Source organism: Castor canadensis, chromosome 8, assembly GCF_047511655.1.
Source record: "Castor canadensis chromosome 8, mCasCan1.hap1v2, whole genome shotgun sequence".
Lineage (NCBI taxonomy): Eukaryota > Metazoa > Chordata > Mammalia > Rodentia > Castoridae > Castor > Castor canadensis.
In genome coordinates, this window is record NC_133393.1 from 58,196,839 (window position 1) to 58,222,450 (window position 25,612).

Below are 25,612 nucleotides of genomic sequence, written 5' to 3' on the forward strand. Positions count from 1 at the left end.
GTTCTTATAGTACTGTTTTAGAAAATACATAATGCTGCCTTACTAGAAGATGGCAACAATGGAATGTAAGTGAAATGGACAGATCTGGAGCTAGAACTGATAGGATTTCTTGATGGAGTGAGTATGGAATTAGATAGGCAAATCTAGGAGGATGCTGAGGTTTGGAGGTAGCATTTATAGAGATTGGAAATAGATTTGGGGGGAGATATCTGTTTGGGCCAAGTTAAAATTTTTTATTTTATTCAGGTTGAGTTACAAGTAGTAGCTATAGATATAACTTTTGAGCTAGAGGGGAATTTGGGCTAGGAGATAAATTTGGGACTTACCTTTTCATGAATTTCCTTGAGTTCTTTCTCATATCATCCTTCTATTCTATCATTCACATCAGTTTCAAATACATTCTAGTATTCTATTAAAACAAAATAAAATAAATCAGCTAGCTGTTACCCCATTTCTCTGCTTCCCTTTACAGCAAAAATCTGTACTTGTTTCAGAGGCTGATAGAGTTAGCAGGTTTATAGAATCAATGACTAGAAGGTCATGGTGAAATCAAATAACTATAGAAAAGAAACATAAATACAATTGGAAAGGAAGGAGGTTGTGATTTAGGAAGTGGAATGTTTGAAACAAAAATTTCAGAGATGTGAAATGATTGCCAATTCAGAGCACTGATAATAAAGGACTAAAATAAAAAGGGAATCAGTGCCATTGTCTGATCAAACTTAGTGTTAGCATTTAACCAGTACACACTAGCTCAGTTGTACAAAATCTTCAGAGCCAATGTGTGGTCTGATATTTGTTGGTTATTAAATGTTTTGAATATCATTCTTGTCATACAACATTTTTAAGGAGCATTAACAGCTGGAATGCATCCATAGAGCAGGATGACTAGGATATGTGGACACCTGGGCATATTTACCTTGGAGAAAAGAGAAGACAGAGTATCATAATTCTTCTTTTTAAATATTTCTGGAATTTTCATGTAGAGGCTCTCAGGCCGTGTATGAAACTTGTTTTGCTTAGTATTACCTAATAGTTATTTAGTGTTTACCATTATTTAGGCATAGTCAGCCCTAAGAACTTAAAATTCTCTTAATCTTCTTTACAATCCTATGGAGGTAGTTACATTATTCTCATTTAAATAGAATGAAATCAAGAAACAAAAAGATTCAATAACTTGCCCCTTGTGATATAGCTAATGAGTAGAGAAAGTAGAATTCAAACCCAAGTACTTTGTGCTCTTGGCTACTACCAATCACATTAATGTCTTTAAACTCAATGTGAGGAAGAACAGTCTAGCAATTAGAAGAGCTTAAGAAGAGAAAATACTCCTAAGTTCCATGTTTTATCATCAAGGCTAACAATCATATGTTTGGAGTTATTTTAGAGGGAACTCGGTGTTAGATAAAAGGTTGAACTAAATGAACTCTAAAAATCTATTTTTAGATGACTTACCTCCTAGTCATCATTTTTAAACCTAAAGATTTTTATGAATTTGTTATCTGTATTTCTAAGTCATTAACAGAAATACCGTATTTGAAAGAACAAAGGACCTTTGGCATTAAGACCTTCCCTCCAGGTTAACGTCTCTTACATGGTTATTTAATCTGCTGTAGAACTTCCTAGCCACATAATTATCTACTTACCATTTTCTATCGGCTAACGAGGAAATCATGGGACACTTTATTAAGTGTTTCACTGAAGTCAAGATTCATTAAGTTTATCCTGTTCCCCATCCACCATCTAATTAGCTTTTTAAAAAATGAAATTAGGTCAATTTAATGTGGCATGTTAAGGATGCCTTCCTGGTTTTTCATGATCACTGATTCCTTAAGTATTCAGAAAACATCTGTCTAATACTTTGCTCCAAAGTTTGCTGAAGTTTATTTTTAGTTAACAATTACTTATCACAATTATAAACGCCAATTTATTTAATCCTATATAAACATTATTTTTATGTTCACTTTTCAGAGGGGAAAAACTGAGGCAAAAAGAAGTTAAGTAACTTGCCTAAAGCTACAGAGTTATAAAATGGCAGAGCTGGTCCAAACCAGTAGTTTGCTGTCAACTCTGTTCCTGCAAACACTAAGCTATGTTCCTTTACTGCCTTATGATTTTGGAAAATCCTCAGTGTCTCTTTGTTTCTCAGTTTCCTTTTTCTGAGGATATAGAAGAAAAATAACTCAACTTACTATCTGACCTCACCACAGATCATTTCTCCCCACAAGCAAGCAAGGTAAGCAGGTCTGCAGCTGGGCGTCCTCAACTTCAATTCATCTCAACACTATCTACCTAAAGACAGCATCACATCCCACAGGAAGAGGGCTCAGTCCCCAAGACTGCCCCTCCCACTTTAGATGCCACTAAGGAATTTTAGGTTTATCTGTGCTTCTGACTGGCTATAAATCAGTTCCCACAGCCCCCTTGGGTTTTATTAATTATTAGTTTATAAAACTCAGGGAAACATGTTAACCATTTTATTATAAGGGATATTACAAAGTATACAAATGAAGAGAGACATAGGGAAAGGTATGTGGGGAGGAGTACAGAGCTTTTATTCCACCTCTTGGAACCTCTGCATGTTCAGCTGTACAAAAGTTCTCTGAACTCTGTCCTTTTAGGTTTTTATGGATACTTCATTGCAGAGGTGTGCAGTGAGCAGAGCACAAATATTTGGAAACTTGCAAGTTGACTATAAAAGTGGTGCGATTAAAGGTGCTGCCAAGGAGGGAGCAGTTGCCAAAGAGATTAGTGCCGTTGAAAGGAAGCTAAGTTGCTGGGTGCTGGTGGCTCAGGCCTGTAATCCTAGCTACTTGGGAGATATAGAGGATTTCAATTCAAGGTCAGCCCAGAAAAATAGTTCAGGAAACCCCATCTCCAAAATAACGAGAGCAAAATGGACTGGAAGTGTGGCTCAAGCAGTAAAGCACTTGCTTTGCAAACATGAGTTCAAACCCCAGTCCCAGTGCAAAATTTGCACTGAAACAAGGCAAGATGTCTTGAAGGTATCACAGGGTTCATAGGTGTGAAAGTATAAACTTCTTTCAAAGATTTTGCTTTGAGAAGCTCTGGTTCCCCAATTGCATAGGGCTGGCTAGTAAATTCTTTCCCTGGGATTTGTTTCCCATGTTCAGCCATCAAGGCACTCAGAGGCTATTTCAGCCATGGTTCAAGTAGGAAGTTGAGTACCTCTCATAGAAAACAGTGACCTCATACCAGTGAAGGCTGTTTATGTTCATCCTGCCTTCTCACCATTTCTTCTCATTATTTCTTCCTAATGATGATATATTATTGTTGCATCTGGAAAGAAATTTTGAGCCAGGTCAGCATAATGGGTAGCAGTTAAAGATGAGTGAGAGAGACATGCAAAGGGCCTCCAGTCCTTGAAAGGGAAGTATGTCAGTTAGTAGGTAATTATAAGCAGTGACCATGGGAGGAAGAGATCACAAGTCTGAGAGAAAAAAACTATAATTAAGATTTCAAACTCATAGTCACTCAGCCTCTGATAATGAAGCAGGGAGAAGGACCAGAAGAGAAACAGACAGGCCTGTGTTCTGATAAAGTAGTGGGGGGGGCGGCACGGGGGGAGAAGGGATGGCATAGCAGAAAGATAAATCATAAAGAATCCAAAACGTGAAGGTCACATAGCACTAGGGTTAGAAGGGCACTACTACTAGGGTGAAGCAGCCTATAGAATTGTATATAACCATATATGGGTTAAACCTTGTTTTTTAAATTTTGCTGCCTCTGTAACCTACTTGCAAGGGTATATAAGGTGAAACCCCTTTGTTCTCTAGGCTCAGCCTTTGGACACGAGTCTGCTGAGTCTGTGCTGGCACAATAAAGCGTTCCTTCCTTGTTTCAGAGTCCCATGTTTCTGTTTGAGTTTCCTATAACAATAAGATAAAAATAGCTACCAAGTTCATTGGGATATCATAGATATTTTTTAGTTCATCTAAATATTAACAAAAGGTTTTATTTAAGCCTCTTCCCAGAACATAGTTCTTATAACTTAACAAAACAAAGACCCAGGCCATAAAGTAAACAAACCGTACTCCAGGAGCCAGGTTGAGCAATAACACATTGTAATCCTGTGTAACTAAATTGTGACCTTTGCCCTTTGAGCTGTCATGGGGAGGAACATAATGCTCTGGACCCCTTATACTTTAATAAAAGCCTGTACTATACAAGGGTGAAAATAAAAGTTCTCACTCTGGAGTTGACCCACTTCCAATCTACTGAAAGTATATTGTTTTCTTAATAAAGTCTGCTTTGCTGTCACTCTGCTTCTGTGTCTTACCTGAAATCATCTTACGCTAAATACAAGGACTAAGGTCAGACTCTCTGGTAACAAGTGTGAAAAACTGTTTTTCATACTTTGAACTTTATCATGTAATTTATGTATTTCACCTTGCTTAGAAGAACTGTAAATACTTTTGAAGTGAATTATTTCAAAAACCATCTTATATTTAAGCCACTTTCTCTAAAAATCTAAAGTACCTGCATAAACAGTTTTTAATTGATGGAGAGCTACAGAAGATTTCAGAGAAATTAATTTTCTAACTGTGTTCTATTTATTCTTGAAAGTCTTTATGTCCTTATGAGGTTACTCCAAATACTTAGAAGTTAGAACCATCAAATTATAACAGTTATTTAAAGGCTGAATTTGCTGAAAAGCACTGACTCCCAGTTGGGCCCACAAGCAGCAAAGTTTGGCATCCTGGCTTCCATTTTGTATCTGTCTCCTTTACCTTGAATCTCTCTCCTGTAATCACCTTGGGTTCTAGGAAGGACAGGACTGATCTCATAGCATCTTCACAAGAGAAACTACCCCTAAAGAAAGGACCATCAGGGCCTCTGCAGCACAGACAACTTGCCAGGCATTGTAACAAGGCCCCACCTGACTAATCCTGAGGTGAGCTACTGGACCACTTGTGCATGCCACTGTAGGTCTTACTACCTATGGCCAGTGGAACACACCTGTGACTGGGACTGTTTAATAATTATGCATACCTCATTCCCTGTCCCCAGTGCTTCCTCTTCTCTTTAAACCTAAAACAAACATCTGTATGGGAAGATGGGTTCAAATGCTATCTTGCCTCTTCCTGAAATATGCCCATGCTGCATCAATTAAATCCCTCTCTGACCTGCACCAGTTGTTGTCTCTCTATTTGGTGTATTGAAATAAGTGGCTAGACCTGACCTAAACCAAGGAGTTTGGGCCTGGGCCTAAAACTCCTGTAACACAATGTTCAATTTTCTGTAGTTTCATGATTTAGTGAAATTTTGTTTTTGTTTGGTGGTTACTTAAATGGACGCTAACATGAAAATTTAGGGAGAAGCTGCTCATGCTAGCTCTGGTGCACAGTAGCTATGTAATCTTGGGCAAATTATTTAACTTCCCTGTGCCTCAGCTTTGTTTTTTAAAGAAAGACAATAACGGTTACCCTCCTTACCTGGTATCTTATTACAGGTGAACATTCAGTGAGAAATTATAATGGAAGAAATGTAACAAAGCCTTCCCACTTTCATATCTATGTCTTTCCATGGAATCAGGGCTCCAGAATGGGCTTCCACATTTTTCAACTATTGCTCTGCCAAGAGCCTCACCTTCCTTTTCTGTCTTTTCAATGCTTCCATCCTATAACCCCCTACCTGTGGCTCAGTATATTACCTGCTTTCCGGGCTTTTATAACCAAATTAGTGACAGCATCCAGAATGGTGCTTCTTAATCTTGATTGCACATTAAACAACACCGTGGGTTGCTAAAAGAAATGAAATCAAGACAAAAAAACTTATATTCCAGGTTACATATTGTACCAATTAAATCACAATCTCCGAGTAGAGACCTGGTATCTGCACTATCCCCTCCGTAACCTGCATTATCCACGCATTTTAAAGTTCCTATGTGGAGATCAATTGTGATTCACTTGCGGTTTAAGAAAAACTACAAAGATACCCAGGGTATCATTACCCACTTTCCCCCAATGGTAATTCCTTGCATGAAGTGAAACTACAGAACATTTCAATCACCACAGGGATCTCTAGTGTTTCCCCTTTATGAGAACACCCATACTGCCCAGCCACTGCCCCACTTCACCCTCCCTGATCTCAACATAACATTAACCTGTTCTGTATTCCTATGGTTTGTCGTTTCAAGAGTATTATGCAATTGGAATCATACAGTGGATATCTTTTTGTCTTGTCATTATAAACCATCTGCTTTCTCTTCAGCCCTCTGTCTTTACCCTCCATCTTGATCCCTTTCTCCTGTTCTCCAAAGACCTTGTTTTCTTAGCAGTACCTAATATCAAAAAAACATGAAACTTTTTTTTCTTCTTCCCCAAGTATTCAGTAACTTATCTATATTTGCATTCACGCATTTCTTTTCAATGGTGAGAGACATCCCTTTTCCCATTAAAGACAACAAATTTCCCATCTACAATTTTCATCACTCATATCTCATCATAGACTTCATGTGACCATTTAGCCATATTTCCTTCATGTATTTTCATACTATTCTGTATTTGAATTTAAATAGTTTCAACAGTATATATTATTTTACCATATTTTCAGCAAATGATTATCAGCATTGCTTCATATTAAAGGTTTTCCACAATTATTTATTTATTTATTTATTTTTACAGGAGCTCTACCACTTGAGTCACATCTCCAGTGCATTTTGCTGTGGTTATTTTGGAGATTGGGCGGGGAAGGGGGGGGGGGGGGCGGTGTCTCAAGAACTATTTGCTCCAGCTGACCTCAAATCACAATCTTCCCAGTCTCAGCCTCCCAAGTAGCTAGGATTATAGGCATGAGCCACCAGCGCATGGCTGCCTTTCCACAATTCTTATAAAAAATATGTTGCTTCATTTTCTAAACTTATAGTGTTAATTGACTTTCCTTACACATATATTTTACAATAAGATAAAGTCCCTAGGAGTAAAATTGGTTGATTTAGGGGATTTTTTTAATTAGCATGCATTAATAGTAAAAGGGGGTTTCATTGTGATGATTCCATAGATGTGTACAGTGTACTTTGAACAAGTTTACTACCTCTATTATACACCCTTAACAACCTCCCACCTCTCCCCACTTTTCAAACAGTATTTAGTGGGTTGTATTATGCTATCTTCATGTACTTTGATCCACTTCACTACTTTTCCTCATCTTGCTGATTCCCATTTTAAATTCTCGTCCCATTTTTATTGTTATTACTATCATTTTAGGTCTAGATTCTGCATGAGTGAAACCATGCATTAGTTGGCTTTTTGAGTTGACTTATTTTTCTCAACATGATCTCTAGTTTCATGCATTTTCCTGCAAATGACATAATCTTGTTCTTTATAGGTGAATAGTTTTCCATTTTATATATATATATATATATGTGCATATAGATAGATAGATAGATAGATAGATAGATAGATAGATAGATAGATTTCACATTTTCCTTATCCACTGATCAGTTGTTGGGCAAGTAGGCTGATTTCACAGGTTGGCTGTTATGAATGGTGTTACAATAAACATGAGTGTGCAGGTATCTCTCTTACATGTTGATTTATACTCCTTTGGATATATGCCCAAGAATGGTATTGCAGTGGTATAGTAGGTTTATTTTTAGCTTCTGGATGAATTTCCATCCTGATATCCATAGTGATTGCTACATTCCTACCCTGGATCCCTTACCAGCATGTTTTCTTAATGATAGCCATCTGACTGGGGTGAGATAGGTTCTCAGTATACTTTTGATTTGCATTTCCCTTATGACTGGATGTTGAAAATTTCTTCATGTATTTCTTGGCTTTATTTACACTTAAGTTGAGGACAGACTGTTCAATTCATTTGTCCATTTATTAATTGGATTACTTGTACTTTTGGTGCTTAATTTCTTGAGCTCTCTTTCCAGTATCTGATGAATAGCTGGCAAAGATTTTCTCTCATGCTGTGGGTTGTCTCTTGATTCTGGTAACTGTTTCCTTTGATGTGCAGAAGTTTTTAAATTTGATGCAATCCTATTTGTTGATTCTTGCTATTACTTCCTGGGCAATTGGAAGTGTGTCATTAGGCTATTTGTTTGAGCTCTCTGGTTTTTTTAGCACTGCCTTTACTATAACCCACTGTATCACATAGTTTCCAATAGTTTGTGTTTTATGCTCATTAGAGTCTAGGAGTTTTTGATTCTTCCATTTTTTCTTTGATGGCCCATTGGCTGTTTAGTCAATTAATTGTTAATTGTTTAGTCTCCAAGTGTTTGAATATTTTCTGTAGTTTCTTTTTCTGTTGATTTCTAGTTTTACGCCATTTTAGTCTAACAGAATATAGTGGGCTATTTCAACTTTCTTATATTTGTTAAGACTTGCTTTATTATCTATTTTTGAGAAATTTCCATGAGCTGCTGAGATTATGCATTATGTAGCTGCTGGTTGAAATACTCTGTAGATGTTTATTAAGTGCATTTGGTCTGTGTGTCATTTAATTCTGAGATTTCTTTGTTGATTTTTTTTTTTTCTGGATGACCTATTGGGGAGAGAAGGGTATTGAAGTCTTTTCCTGTTATTGTGTTGGTGTCTATCTATGCTTTTATGTCCAGTAGTGTTTGTTTTAGAAATTTGGGTGCACCAATGTTTGGTGCATATATGTTAACAATTGTTATCATCTTTTGATGGATTGTTTCCTTTAGTAATATGAAGTGACTTTGTGTCTTTTGAAGTCTATTTTTTCAGATAAGAATATAGCTATTCCTGCTTGCTTTGGGGTCCATTTGCTTGGAAAATCTTTATTCTTTCACCCTAAGCCAATGTTTGTCTTTGTCAGTGAGATGCATTTCTGTAAGCAAAAAAAATAAAAAGATCAGGTCTTGCTTTTTAATTCAACCTGCCATTCCATGTCTTTTGTTTGGAGAATTCAGTGTTTGTATTAAAAAGTATCCAGTACTTCCTGTGATTTTGTTGTTTTTGTTATGTGTACTTCTTTCTTAATCCTCATTTACAAATGTACTCAAGAAGATAGGAGAGGGAATCTGAATTCCTGAGCTTCATGATTTCAGAAACCACTTTGAGACATGGTTAGCTACATCTGGGTAATTCTGATTCTTTTTAGCCAACTAAATAACTGACAACACATAGGGTGCACATAAAATCCAAGGGCTGACCCAGCTTTTAGTTGCACCTAACAGCTGGGGAAATCCCTTCTGTGGCACAGCCACTAGGGCATGTCTGCTCTGGGAAAAGCCCTGGCTGTTTCTCCCCTTTCTTTTTTTTTTTTATTGCAAAAAAGCAGATGATACAGCATCAAACAGAACCAAACCTGTGATGTACTGGACCCCTATACCATGGAATGCCTACCTATATCCTGCTGGGCTGAACCCAGTCTCAGTGAACATCTGCCTTGAGAAAAGGTGCCTGTCATTTCTCCTTGCCAGTCCCATTTCAAAGCTGACTATGTAAATCTGCAAACCCAACAGGTGAATGCCTGTACCATATGACCATTACCCCTTCCTCCCCTGGAAACATAATCCAGACAGCTTGTTGGCAGACTGCACCCCCCCACAACAAAACTGAAAAACATAGACAGTGACTTGTAATCTACCGCTGACAGCAGAGGCAGGCTAGAATGCTAAGCTAACCTTGGAGAATGGGGGTGGGGCAAGGAGCCAAACTCTGTGTGCAGAGGTGGGGCAAGAACCAAACACTGAGAATGGGGATGGGGTGACAAGCCAACCTCTTAGAGGAGCCAAACTCTGCAAATGGGGGTGGGTTGAGGAACAAACATTGAGAGCATGGTTGGGTGACAAGCCATCCTCCTAGAGCAGGGGCATAGTGGACCACTGAGCTAATTTTGTTGCACTGTGGTTGGTGTACAAAACTGAATTTTCCTACCATGAACAGGGAAGAGCTGACCAGCCAGAGTTGCAGCTCTCAGGTAACTCAGCTGTTGCCTGGCAAAAACAACAGATCTGACCACCTTGCACAAACTGGTAGTGAGCTATCACAGACCTCAATTACAACCTTCTCTGTGGGCAGAAGGAACCAACTACTACTCACATGCCAGCCATCTGGTAAGACCACTTCAGAGCTCCCACTTGTAACAGACAACCCATCAGACAAAGGAAAATAGGACTAAAAAACCCCCAGCTGACTCACCCCCAAGCTGTCTGACAAGAAGGACAGTGCCAATACCTGGATTGGATGCCAAAGGAATAAATCCAGAATGTTCACCGAGCTGACCACACTTTTTATTGTTGTTGTTTTCTTTCTTTTCTTGGTTTTCCCCCCTTTTTTATTTAGCATTTTTAATTTTACCATTACTATTTTCTTATCTCTAATCTTACTCCCTTCACTTTCTCTCCTTTTCTTGTGCTATAATCCATTGTTCTCCCCCCAACTATTTTTTCTGCTCCTTTTCATCCACTTTCTCCCCCTGATTTTACTTCCCCATACTCGTCTTCCCTTACCTGTCACCCCTCTACCCATCCCTCCTCCATACTTACCACCAGCTGATTAGCCTACTATACCAACCATACATCCCCAATCCTTCTGCAATACCTGACACAAGCACCCTCCACTACAACTAAATTACACCCTAACACACACAATGACCCTAATATAGCTTCCACACCTCTTCCCTCCACTATCCCCCCTTTCCTACCCCTTTTTAGCTCCACCTTTTCAAATTACCTAAGTATCCATGTCTATCCAAACAACCATTACCCCCCCCAATTCACACTGTTTAGATAGATACTATCTGGTGATAGATATTATCACCAAGGGGTTCTCTATATAATATGTACACAGCTGGTCTGGTATTTAATTTGAAAATTTGTTGTTGCTAATTTACACTTCCATGTCAGGGACAGAAGTAGCACATAAGCCTAGCTAATGGCTAAGCCAGTCACAACACAGCAATTAAATCAAGGGAAGAAAATATGTGGTTAAAACTGCCAACTGGCCAATAAATAACACAGGAACAATAAAACAAATTAGAAGTATGGGCAGAAGAAGAAGACAAGGAAATTCTACCCCTCAAAAGAAAAACAATTTATTATAGGATTTAATGGGAAATGAAGAAAATGAATACCCAGTTGCTGACCCCTACAGAACAATGATAAATATGACCAATGAGTTCAATGATGACCACAAAAAATCTCTCAAAGAGGAAATCAAGGATGAGTTTATTGAGATACTCATGGAGAAGCTACAAGAGACAGTTAAATAGAAAGTACAGAATGAACTCAAACAATACCAAGACACCACAAATAAAAAACATGAGAACTAAACTAACTAAATGAACTCAGAGAGGGCTTCAACAAACACCAGCATGGAACAAAGAAGACTATAAAAAAAAGAGATATGAAATAAGACAACACAAGATATGAAAGAGGAGTTGAACAAAGGTATGGAAAACTTCAGAAAAAAGAATCAAACAGAAATCCTGGAAATAAAAAGTCCCTTAAATCAAATAAAAAACACAGTGTAAGGCCACTCCAGCAGATTAGAACAACTGGAAGATAGAATCTCAGGGCTTGAAGATAAAATAGATATTAGAGATGAAACAGAAGAACTCTTAGACAAAACACTCAAGACCTCAAACAGGCAGAATTAGCAATATTTATACCAGACAAAGTGGACTTCAAACTTACATTAGCCAAAAGAAACAAAGGTCATTTCATAGTAATAAAAGAGCAATACATCAAAAGAAAATAACAATTATCCAGATATGTACACCCAATGTCAGTGCACTCAACTTCACTAACCATACACCAAAGGACTTAAAATCACATTTAGACCCCTACACAGTGGTAGTGGGAGACTTTAATATCCCTCTATCACCAATAGATAGTCATCCAGACAAAAAAATCAACAAAGAAATCCTAGAACTGAATAACACCACAGATCAAATGGACCTGACAGATGTCTACAGAATATTCCACCCTGCAACAGCACAATATATATTCTTCTCAGCAGTCCATCGAACTTTTTCCAAAATAGACCACATTTTAGGGCACAAAGGAAGTCTCAACAAACATAAGAATATTGAAATAACTCCCTGAATACTATCTAATCATAATGTAATAAAACTAGAACTCAACAACAAAAAGCAGCAGCAGAAAATGCCAAACAGTTGGAGATTGAAAAACACATTGCTCAATGATCAGTGGGTCATAGAAGAAGTACAGGAGGAAATAAAGTTACTGTAATTTAATGAAAATGAAAACACAACCTATCAGAACCTATGGGACACAGAACAGGCAGTTCTAAGAGGAAAGTTTATAGCCATGAGTGCATATACTAAAAACACAATAAGGTTACATCTCAAAGTCCTAAAAAAACAAGAACAACCTAAACCCAAAGTTACAGGAGGAGAGAAATAATAGAAATAAGAGCTGAAATTAACAAAACAGAGACCAAGAAAAACATACAAAGAATCAATGAAGCAAAAAGTTGGTTCCTTGAAAAATTAAACAAGATTGACAAACTCCTGGTAAATCTTATTAAAATGACGATTTGAAAGACCCAAATTAGTAAAATTAGAAACGAAAAAGGGAAGGTAACAACAAACACCAAGGAAATCCAGGAAATAATCAGGGACTACTTTGAGAACTTATATTCAAATAAACTGGAAAATCTAGAAGAAATGGACAAATTTCTCAGTAATGACCATCCAAAACTGATCCAAGAGGATACTGATTACTTTAACTGATCTGTAACCCACAATGAAATTGAAGCAGCAATAGAATCTCCAAAAAAACCCAAAAAGTACAAGACACAACAGATTTTCCACTGAATTCTACCAGACCTTAAAAGAAAAATTAATATCAACACTCCTTAAATTTTTCCACAAAACAGAAAGGGAAGGAACACTGACTAATTCATCTTATGAAGCCAGTATTACACTCATACCAAAACTGGACTAAGATACAACCAAAAAAAAGAAGTATAGGCCAATCTCCTTAAAGAACATTGATGCAAAAAATCCTCAACAAAATAATGGCAAACCAATTCAACAACACATCAAAAAGATTATTCACCATGACCAAGTAGGCTTCATCCCAGGGATGCAGGGGTGATTCAACATATGAAAATCATTGAATATAGTAAACCACATTAACAGAAGCAAAGACAAAACCACTTGATCATCTCAATAGATGCAGAAAAAGCCTTTGATAAGATCCAACACCATTTCATGATAAAAGCTCTAAGAAAACTAGGAATAGAAGGAAAGTACCTCAACATTATAAAAGCTATATATGACAAACCTACAGCCAGCATTATACTTAATGGAGAAAAACTGAAACCATTCCCTCTAAAATCAGGAGCTAGACTAGGATGCCCACTATCTCCACTCCTATTCAACATAGTACTGGAATTCCTAGCCAGAGCAATTAGGCAAGAAGAAGGAATAAAAGGAATACAAATAGGTAAAGAAACTGTCAAAATATCCCTAATTGCAGACGACATGATCCTATACCTTAAAGACCCGAAAAACTCTACTCAGAAGCTTCTAGACATCATCAATAGCTACAGCAAGGTAGCAGGATATAAAATCAACATAGAAAAATCATTAGCATTTCTATACACTAACAATGAGCAAACTGAAAAAGAATGTATGAAAACAATTCAATTTACAACAACCTCAAAAAAAATCAAATACCTACGTGTAAACCTAACAAAAGATGTGAATGACCTCTATAAGGAAAACTATAAACTTCTGAAGAAAGAGATTGAGGAAGTCTATAGAAAGTGGAGAGATCCCCCATGCTCATGGATTGGTAGAATCAACATAATAAAAATGTCTATACTCCCAAAAGTAATCTACATGTTTAATGCAATTCCCATCAAAATTCCAATGACATTTATTAAGGAGATCGAAAAATCTACCATGAAATTTATATGGAAACACAAGAGGCCACGAATAGCCAAGGCAATACTCAGTCAAAAGAACAATGCTGGAGGTATCACGATACCTGACTTCAAACTATATTACAAAGCAATAATGATAAAAACAGCATGGTACTGGCACAAAAACAGACATGAAGACCAGTGGAACAGAATAGAGGACCCAGATATGAAGCCACACAACTATAACCAACTGGTCTTTGACAAAGGCGCTGAAGATATACAATGGAGAAAAAGCAGCCTCTTCAACAAAAACTGCTGGGAAAACTGGTTAGCAGTCTGCAAAAAACTGAAACAAGATCCATGTATATCACCCTATACCAATATTAACTCAAAATGGATCAAAGATCTTAATATCAGACCCCAAACTCTAAAGTTGATACAGGAAAGAGTAGGAAATACTCTGGAGTTAGTAAGTATAGGCAAGAACTTTCTCAATGAAACCCCAGCAGCACAGCAACTAAGAGATAGCATAGATAAATGGGACTTCATAAAACTAAAAACTTCTGTTCATCAAAAGAAATGGTTTCTAAACTGAAGAGATCACCCACAGAGTAGGAGAAAAAATTTGCCAGCTACACATCAGACAAAGGACTGATAACCAGAATATATAGGGGACTTAAAAAACTAAATTCTCCCAAAACTAATGAACCAATAAAGAAATGGGCAGGTGAACTAAACAGAACTTTCTCAAAAGAAGAAATTCAAATGGCCAGAAAACACATGAAAAAATGCTCACCATCTCTAGCAATAAAGGAAATGCAAATTAAAACCACACTAAGATTCCACCTCACCCCTGTTAGAATAGCCATCATCAGCAACACCACCAACAACAGGTGTTGGCGAGGATGCGGGGAAAAAGGAACCCTCTTACACTGTTGGTGGGAATGTAGACTAGTACAACCACTCTGGAAAAAAATTTGGAGGCTACTTAAAAAGCTGGACATCGATCTACCATTTGATCCAGCAATACCACTCTTGGGGATATACCCAAAAGACTGTTACTCCAGAGGCACCTGCACATCCATGTTTATTGCGGCACTATTCACAATAGCCAAGTTATGGAAACAGCCAAGATGCCCCAGCAGTGATGAATGGATTAAGAAAATGTGGTATCTATACACAATGGAATTTTATGCAGCCATGAAGAAGAACGAAATGTTATCATTCGCTGGTAAATGGATGGAATTGGAGAACATCATTCTGAGTGAGGTTAGCCTGGCTCAAAAGACCAAAAATCGTATGTTCTCCCTCATATGTGGACATTAGATCAAGGGCAAACACAACAAGGGGATTGGACTATGAGCACATGATAAAAGAGAGAGCACACAAGGGAGGGATGAGGATAGGTAAGACACCTAAAAAACTAGCTAGCTTTTGTTGCCCTTAATGCAGAGAAACTAAAGCAGATACCTTAAAGCAACTGAGGCCAATAGGAAAAGGAGACCAGGAACTAGAGAAAAGGTTAGATTAAAAAGAATTACCCTAGAAGGTAACACCCACGCACAGGAAATCAATGTGAGTCAATGCCCTGTATAGCTATCCTTATCTCAACCAGCAAAACCCCTTGTTCCTTCCAATTATTGCTTATACTCTCTCTACAACAAAATTAGAGATAAGGGCAAAATAGTTTCTGCTGGGTATTGAGGGGGGGAGCGGGAGGGGGTGGAGTGGGTGGTAAGGGAGGGGGTGGGGGCAGGGGGGAGATATAAACCAAGCCTTGTATGCACATATGAATAATAAAAGAAAAATGAAAAAAAAAAAAAAAAAAACAGCCAAGATGCCTCACCACTGACGAATGGATTAAGAAAATGTGGTATCTATACACAATGGACTTCTATGAAGCCATGAAGAAGAACGAAATGTTATCATTCACTGGTAAATGGATGGAATTGGAGAACATCATTCTGAGTGAGGTTAGCCTGGCCCAAAAGACCAAAAATCATATGTTCTCCCTCATATGTGGACATTAGATCAAGGGCAAACACACAAGGGGATTAGACTTTGAGCACATGATAAAAGCAAGAGCACACAAGGAAGGGGTGAGGATAGGTAAGACACCTAAAAAATTAGCTAGCATTTGTTGCCCTTAACGCAGAGAAACTAAAGCAGATACCTTAAAAGCAACTGAGGCCAACAGGAAAAGCGGACCAGGAACTAGAGAAAAGGTTAGATCAAAAAGAATTAACCTAGAAGGTAACACACACGCACAGGAAATTAATGTGAGTCAATACCCTGTATAGCTATCCTTATCTCAACCAGCAAAACACTTGTTCCTTCCTATTATTGCCTATACTCTCTCTTCAACAAAATTAGAGATAAGGGCAAAATAGTTTATGCTGGGTATTGAGGGGGTGGGGGGAGATGGAGGGGGTGGAGTGGGTGGTAAGTGAGGGGGTGGGGGCAGGGGGTAGAAATAACCCAAGCCTTGTATGCACATATGAATAATAAAACAATAAAAAAAACATATTGGTAAGATTATACACTATGACCAAGTTGGCTTCATGCAGGCTGGTTCAACATACACAAATCATTAAATGTAATACAGTACGTTAAGCAAAGACAAAAACCACTTGATCATCTCAAAGGTGCAGAAAAAGCCTTCGATAAGATTTGACACCATTTGATGATAAAAGCTCTGATGAAACCAGAAATAGAAGCAATGTAGTTCAACATAATAAAGTCTATGTATGGCAAACCTATAGCCAACATCATACTTAATGGGGAAAAACTGAAACAATTTCCCCTAAGTCAGGATGAGACAAGGGTGCCCATTCTCCATTGATATGAATGCATGCAGCTATGCCCACATAATTTTTTACAAAGGTGCCAAAAACATACAATGGAGAAAATACAGCTTCTTCAACAAATGTTGCTGGGAAAACTGGATATCTGCCTATGGAAAACTGAAACTAGATCCATGTTTATCACCCTGTACAAGTATCAATTCAAAGTGGATTAAGGACCTTAATATCAGAACTGAAACCATGATGCTACTACAGGAAAGAGCAGGGAATACACTGGAAACAATAGGTATAGGCAAATACTTCCTCAGTAGAATTCAAGCAGTTCAACAACTAAGAGAAAGGATGGACAAATGAGAATCATGAAATTAAAAAGCTTCTGCACAACAAAAGAAATAGTCTCTAAATTAAAGAGGCCACCCACAGAATGGGAGAAAATCTTTGCTAGCTATCAGACAAAGGACTACTAGGCAGAATATACAGGGAGCTCAAAAAACAAAACTCCCAAAAAAATCAATGATCCAAACATTATTTGTGCATATGAATATATGAATAAAGAAAAAAAAAACCCAAAATTTAGAAAGAAAAAAATTCTTTTAGTTCCTTGTTGTGGACTGTTTTTATTTCTTCTTTAATTATGAAGCACAGCTTTGCTGAATTCAGTAATCTAAGTTCACAGTTATCTTCCTTTAGGGCTTGGAATGTATCATCCTTTGCTTTTAGAGTTTCTGTTGAGAAATCTGGAGTTCTGGTTGGCTTGCCTTTATGTGTGACTTGTTGCTTCTCTGTTGCAACTTTTAATATTCTTTCTTTGTTCTGTATATTTGGTTTTTTAACTGCAATATATTTAGGGGGTGTTTCTTCTCTGGTCCTGCCTATGTGGTGTTCTGAAAGCCTCCTGTTCCTGAATGACCCTCTATTATTTTATTGAATATTTATCTATTCCTTTAACTTGTACTGCATCTACTTCTTCTATATCTGTGATTTGTAGATTTGGTCTTTTGATGGTGTTCCAGAGGTCTTGTATGTTCCTTTTATATTTTGCTGAATTTTTTGTCTTTGTCTTATCTAAATTCTCTATTTTATCTTCAACCACTGCTACTATATTTTTGACTTGTTTCATTGTATTAACAAGGCTTTCAATTGATTTTTAAGTTTGATCAATTGAGCTTTACATTTCCAGAATTTCAATTTGATTTTTTGGGGGGACTTATGTATCATTATTAAATTTCTTTTTAATGCCCGACATTGTCTTCATTATTTTGTTTAGTTGTTTGTTTGTATCCTCTATGAGTTCATTCAGGTACTTATACATGTTCTGTTTAATTTCATTGACCATTCATACAAATGTTCTTTTGAGTTCATTATTTGAAATTGTATTCACTTCACTATTGTTCAATTCTTTATTGTGGTGTTATTAACTTTTGGAGGAGACACATTACCTTTTATTCATATTACTTGTGTTTCTACATTGACATTTACATATATGAGGCCAAGTTTAATTGGAGGTTTTAGTCTTCTGCATCCTTTCAGTTGGAGTTTTCACAATGTTTAGGTAATACTAAACATTGTGGTAGCTGAGTTGTGCTGTATTTTCTTGTCACTGGACTGGGGCTGTGTGATTCAGAAGTCAAATATTTACCCACGATGCTCAAGACATGGGATTCAGCTCTCTATTCTACTCAGGAACAGGAATCTTAGCTGCAGAAGCTATAAGAATTGATAGACACCCACCATGAGAATACAACAATCCATAATAAAGATCAGTCATTGCCACTGCTCCAATATCTTTAGAGGAATAGAAGAGCAAAGACGATAGTTTGTGATCCAGGAAGACTTTAATTAATAAGGGTGCTAATGATAAGGAGATAGGAAGGATAATGCTAATGAATAATACAAATTGCATGGTTAGTTATAAGGCTAGAAGGGGTGGCAGCTAAGATTAATAGAAGGAGATAATGAGAAAGAAGAATGAGATAGGCAGAAAAGATCTAGTTGTAGGTGTATTAAGAAAGAAAAATAAATAAGAAAAAAAAATGAAAAAAATTATTTGGCATTCTCACTACCTGTTAAAAATATAGTTAACAAAGAAGAACTGTGGATGGGAGAATAGAAATAGAAGAAAGACAAGCAAGAGAACACTCTGGTTGTAGATGGAAAGAAAATAGAAATGGGGGAGGACAACAGGTAAGAGGAGGAGAAGATATGGGTTTAAGATTGAAATTTAAAAGGTGAATATTATGGTTCACAAATAATGACTACAAAAAAAGGAAGGGAGAAACAGCAGAACTAAAATTAAACCAGATACACAGGACAAAAATACCCAAATCAAACGTACAAAATAAAAAAATTAAAAAGATCTTGACAAAAAATATAGTGATTTCCACTGCTCTCCAGTACATATGATTTTTCCCTCACTATCTAAACAGGTTAGTCTAGCAGGTGGCAGCCCGTTGGAGGCTTAACTCAGCAGATTGATGGCTACTCATGTCCCTGGGCTGGTTCCCAGCATAGGGAGGTAGATGTGGAGATCTGATTATACTTTTTGGTGAAGGATTTTAGGTTGGAGGCTCTCAGCCCCTCTGTCTGCACTTACTTCCCACTTAATGTGTGGTGTACTCCCTCTCTTAGGATTCCACCAATTCTGTGTCCTATTCTCTATACAAGTGCTGCCATTCAGTTCCTAGTTCCAATACTGTCCTGTGCTCTTGGTTTGCTAGCACTCTCTCTGGTCATACCACATGAGTCCACTCTGCCAGGATTTCCTAAATGGACCTTGATCAGTATTGGTACTCAGCTTGTCCTCAGGACTGTTATCTTTTATCTTGTAGGGATTTCTGTAATGTGGTTGGTGTAGGATCCCTGGTTTCCACCATGGGTTGCCACCTACAGCTTCTCTCACCTGCTTTTACCCTACTGCCTTACAGTCTGTGCAAGGGTCTGCTCCATGGAGTCTGCACGCATTGTGCATGGTTCCATGCAGGCTGGCCACTGTTACCAGCTTGTGGCATGTTGATGGAATCAAATCTACTGTGCCACCAGCAGTGAGTTCCTTAGCAGTTCTGCAGGGAGTTTGGTGTGAAAATTGCTGTTCAGTAAGGTGTGTCCATGAGGAGAGATGCCAGTCACTCAGCTGCCATGTTCTCCCGGTCTCCAGAGAAGTAGGGTCAATTGCTGTGACTGTCTGACCATAAGGCTTGGAAGTCTTTGAAACTGGTTTGTGAATTTGGAAATGTTTGATAATGCAGGTTTGAGAAGCATTTGGTAATGCAGGTTGAATGCTGTCAACAGAGCTTAATGGGAGTTCTAGAAGGTCCTCAGAAGACAAGAATGTGATAGAAATGTGAACAAAAGACTTGCTCATGAGGTTTCATATGGAACAGACCATTCAAGTTATTGTAGCACAGAACTTACCTACATTTTGCCAATGTTTATCATAAAAATACAGAATATAGAATGAATAAGAACCTGAAGCAATTTTTTCTTATTTTATACATTTCCACCCAAATTTATCTTTTTGTTATCCAAGATAACAGCACTCCAAAAGAGTATATGGTTTAGCTTTAGGTAGGCATATGTATAATCAAATAAGACCACAACTCATGAAGAACTAGGCAAAAAAATTATATATACATACTGCCATCCTCTCAGTGTCTTTGGAGATTGTGTACAGGAGCCCCCTCACCCAACACCAAAATCTACAGATGCTCAGGTCTCTTACACAGAACAATGTAGCATTATTGCATATGACCCATGTATATCCCCCTACACTTTCCATCATTTCTAGATTACTTATACTTAACACAATGTAAATGCAATGTCAATAGTTGTTATACTATATTGTTTAGGGTATAATGACAACAAAAAGTCTGTTCATGTTCAGTAAAGATGCAACTTTTTTCTTAGTATTTACAATCTGCATATGTTTATCTATGGGTCTGGAGTCCATGGATAAAAAGGACCACTGTATAATACAAAAAACTTAAAAAATCATCAGCAGTTCAGAAACTTCACATTGTAAATTATCATCACAATTCAATTATAAAAGTTTGAATTATATGATATTGCCATTTCTGTAGATCAAAAGTAATTGGAAATTAGCTATTTTATGATTCAGCCTAATAACCACAATTACAATACATCCAGATGTTCACTGCTCTTTATGAAACTTTTACCCTCCAAAATTATTAAAGACCCAAAATTTATATTCTTAAATTAGGAACATTTGGCTCTTTGAAAAAAAAATAGTATGTTCCCAAAATGTGTTTTTTTTCTAATTAAAGCTGAAGGTAACTGAGGCTTCATTGAAATTAGTTCGTAATCTTTGTCTAATGAATCTTCATTTGGAAACTGGAAGGCAAATATGAGCAAAAGATACTTCTCTAATATTAGAAAATAAAATTTTCTTTTACACCCTCTCAATTTGTTGTATTAACTCCTACTCTTTTCATCCATTCTCTTTCCCCCCCCTCTTCCCTTTCCTCTCCTTCCTTTCCCCAGCCCCTTTCCTTTCTGTTTCTCAGCCTTTTACACTCTCTCTCAGCTTTTCTTTCCCTCTTTACCTCACTCAAACCTTCTTTCTTTCTCACTCCCCTTCTTTCAACAAACCTCCTTCTTCCCTTCTTTACTCTTTCTCAATTCCTTATACTTTCTTTCAACATCTTTCTCCCTTCCATTCTCTGCTTTTTTTTTCTCAGCCCCCCTCTTTCCCCCTCTTTTGCAAATGCTACAAAATGGAATTGTTACAAATGTCCTAGCATTTACTAAAAGCCACTTCTATGAATAATAGGCTAAGGGGTCTGCTTTCATTGCTTTCAGTTATGCCTTTCAATATGGATTCTGAAGAAAATGAAAGAAGAGATTCACAGTAGAGATTTTCTAATTCTTATGTTAATCTGCTTGTTCCACTCTTACTTTGTCTTACTGAATTTTTCTTATCTGTTTTATCATATGATATTAAAGGAGATTAAAGTTGGGCTGTGTTAAAGTGCCAGGTCTGTCTGAACATGCTTTTGAGTTTGTTTTTTCCTCTCTCTGTTTGATCTGCTGGTGGTTGTTTTTTGTGTGGCCACAATCTCTATTTCGTCCTCCTGTCTAGCCTAGAGAAGTACTAGATTTCCCTAGGACAGTTGGAGACTATTTGGAGCTCTTCTTTCAGCTTCAGTGTCACTATAATTTTAGAATGCTTCCTGTTAGTTGTTTTCCTTGCCCTTCCTCTAGTTGAAAACCACTTTAATCAAGGAAAGGCATAAACTTTATTTCTTGCTTTGACTTTTCTTCTTCCCAAGAACCACTCTCCTTTTTACATTTCAATGTCAAGCTCTAAATGAATTAGATTGAAATCAGTTGTTTAAACCAATTTATTATGTAAGGGTCACAGAATCAAATTTAAAGAAATTAAAGACCTGGTAATCTAATTGATAATCTATATATTTTTTTAAAAAATCCTTCTTGAAGTCTTGTGTGTCAAGTAGAGGCACACAGAAAGGGAAGTTTTCCTCATCTTTAGAACCTCATTCTAGTAGAAAAGAACAAAAAATAAAGATAAGTACTATTTAACATGCTATGAAATCCTGCAGCTTAGGAGGGAACAATCATCACTTTCTGCAGAGATGGTCGAAAGTTTTGCAGCAGAATATTTGGGCTGAGTTTTAAAGTTCACATATTAGTTGATATGTTTTGTTTCATATTTGTGTATGTTTTTTCCTGTCAACAATTCCACTAACTCGGAATTTCTCCATCACTTGAAACATTTTTTTGTTGTTCATTCTTGAGTCATAAATTGCCTGACTTCATTTCCTCCAATACTCTACCTTGTCTTTTTGATACAATTGCCAGTGAAATAAACTTAGGCTTGGACACACCCAGACATAAATTCCTTAAATAACAAGTTCTTAAGTTGTCTTTCAGGAAAAGCCTCCAAACATTTGGCTGATGCTTCTTATAGTTTGGAATAAGCTATTTAAGAATGGACACTAGAAAAAGAAGCCAACTTATCTAGCCAATGACATCCCAAGTTCAAACTCCCCATGTAGAAGGCGACCCCCCCAAAAGAAATGCATGACCTATGAAGAGGCCTTGCCATCCAATCAACAAGCATGTTTCTCACCTTCCTTTCTATAAATGCTTGGCTACCAACTTACAGGGAAGAAGAGTTTTAAGCTTCTTTTTAGCTCCTGGCATTCTGGACAATTGACTGCACAATAAACCTTTTTCTTTTTGCAAAAACTTTGTGACATAAATTTGGTTTTTATGAACCCTTGTTCAGTAACAGTTCTAATGTTTAATATTCTTTTGCTCATCATTTTAATGCATGGTCAACAACTTAAGTCTAGTAAGTATCTAATTCTTGTTGAAGATTAACAGCTTTGGAACATCCTGATTTTATAGCTTTATTAGCAGCAGTACTTTCATTTTTCTATTTCACCCAGATATTTATAAATAAGAGAACATTTTAACCAAATTATCAAATGATGGTTAACAAAAGTATCTGCTGAGTCCAAAACATCTAAGAAACATTTTTAACAGGCAAAATAAAGAAGAGTGAAATAAATAAATAAAGGCACCCAGTATTCACCTGCTCCTCTGCAAAAAACTGTGTCAACTACAGTTGATATAAGCTGTATAACTGCACATTGAGGTCAATAATTGTGAGAGAACACTGGAAATCAATGGGAGAAAAATGGAAATCTTGTAAGATCCAGAGACCTGGGATAACAGCATAGTAAGAGAACCAAAATATCCCAGCAACTGCCACCCTGGCTCCACATGGGGTGGGGAAACACAGGTGGACAGTCTCCCTTTTGTAGAGTAGGATGCATGACAGAGTCCCAGAAAACTAATGAGCATGGACTGGCAATCCAAGCTATTAGAAAATTTCACAGCCTTTACATACATTCAGTCTAATTAGTTAAATAATCTAAAATCTACACAATAGCCTGGCTTTGGAAAAGAAATTTGCACCATATCCCAGTGAACCTTGAGGGTGCTGAAGTCAGAAGCCATCTTGAGAAGGGGCCTACTATCTCAATTTAGAAGTTCTAATGGTCAGAAATCCATGTAGAGTCCCATCTCTGGGACAACACAGACATTCCACCACACTGGGTCAGCAGGTGGACCAACTTGGCCTTGGATAGTAACTTAGACACAAACCTGCTGAGCTCCCTGCACAGTAGAGGATGGATATTATGACACAGAGGGGAAGAGTACATCACCCTCAAGACTGTCATGGCTAGTCATGACCAAATTTATGGCAGTGCCAGGACTCAAAGCAGTCACCCCTATAGTCCTGCTACCCTTTTCCCAAGTGCTGCACACAGGTGCCTTTCACTTATAGAGCAGGGAAAGAACTCCTGACAGATCTGCTGAGGTGGCCCTGAGCAACACTATGCTCTTTCACCCACACGCTTGGACTTACAGCATAAGGAGGTCCAGAGAGAACCTGCCCAATAGGAGCCATGCTCCACTCTCACTTCTTCCACTCTGACTTTTCCAGGCACTTCTGCTGAAGGAGTCAGATGTCACCCTATACCCAGGTATACACTCCCATCATAGGAGTAAACACACAATGCACACCCCATACATTTTGCTGTCTCTATCACCATGGCCTGAATTGCTAGTGTCCTTACTTTTAGAAGTCTTACAGAGGCATTGGGTCTTTTTAGCTCTGGCACAGTATATTCTGAGCTCAAACTCACTAGTCAAAACCAAATGAATACATTATAGTGTCCAATAGGAAATAAATCCATTATTGTATAACAAACCAATACCCCAAGATACATATTCAAGAGAAAGCCACTTATTCAGATGGCAGTCCCAGAAGGCATGGTGGTACATGCCTTTTAATCCCAGCTCCCTTGGAAGAAGAGACAGGAAGATCACTGTTGAAGGTCAGCCTAGAAAAAGAGTTAGCAATATCCCATCTCAAAAAATATGTTGGATGGAGGGGTGAAATCAACTATGATATATTGTAAGAACTTTTGTAAATGTCACAGTGTACCCCCAGTACAACAATAATAGGATAATAAAAATTTTTTTAAAAACTATGCTGGACATGGTGGCACACATCTGTAATCCCAGGTACTCAAGAGGCAGAGCTAGGAGGACCATGATCTGAGGCTGGCCTGAGCAAAAGGATAAGACCTTATTTGAAAAACAAACTAAAGCAAAAAGGGCTGAGGGGATAATTCAAGTGGTAGAGTGATTGCCTGGCAAACATGAGACTCTTGAGTTCAACTCCGGTAATACCAAAGAAAAGAAAAAAAGATAGAAAATAAGGCAATCCCATGAAGTGGTAGATATTAACCAGGCACAAATCTCATTGCTCAATGTAGGAACATAAGATAGATGAAAAAATACAAGATAATATTTTACCTCCAAAAATCATAATGCTCTATTACACATTCCAAACATATCAAAATGGGTATTCAAAGAAGTGACTTTTACAAAGCTCTATGAAATCCAAGAGAATGCAATCAGATGAAATTAGGAAGCAAATGAATAAGAAATTCAATAAGGAGATAGAAATTTTGAAAAAGAGCCAAATAAAAATCTTAGAAATACTCAATAAGTCAAATAAAAAATAGGTTAGCAATGGTCCTTAAACTATTCCAGAAAATAGCAAGGGAAATAACATTACCAAAGTCATTCTCTGAAGCCCTGATACCAAAACCAGACAGGGACACAACAAAGAAAGAAAATTGTAGACCAAATTCTTTGATGAACATAGATGCAAAAAAATCTCAATAAAATATAAACTGAATTCAACATTGCATTAAAATGATCATACATTAAGATCAAGTTGGTTTTATTCCAGAGATGCAAAGATGGTTAAACATATGCAAATCAATAAATGTAATATAGCACACAAACTTAATCAAGGACAAAAATTACATGATAATCTTGCTAGATACAGAAAAGGCCTTTGTTATTATTCAACATTCAAAATTCAACATTCTTTCATGATAAAAGCTC

At 37.3% G+C, this 25,612-nt stretch overlaps 1 long non-coding RNA gene across 1 annotated transcript in view; it reads right to left on the minus strand.

The window, feature by feature from the left end:
* Window positions 1–205: 205 nt before the first annotated feature.
* The window catches only part of LOC141425719 (uncharacterized), a 31,049-nt gene continuing 5,642 nt past the window's right edge, over window positions 206–25,612 (minus strand). Inside the window, exons 2-3 of the long non-coding RNA XR_012450794.1 lie at window positions 5,675–5,765; window positions 206–409 (exon numbers count right to left, since the gene is read on the minus strand). This is a non-coding gene — a long non-coding RNA (uncharacterized lncRNA). The remainder of the gene's footprint in view (window positions 410–5,674; window positions 5,766–25,612) is intronic.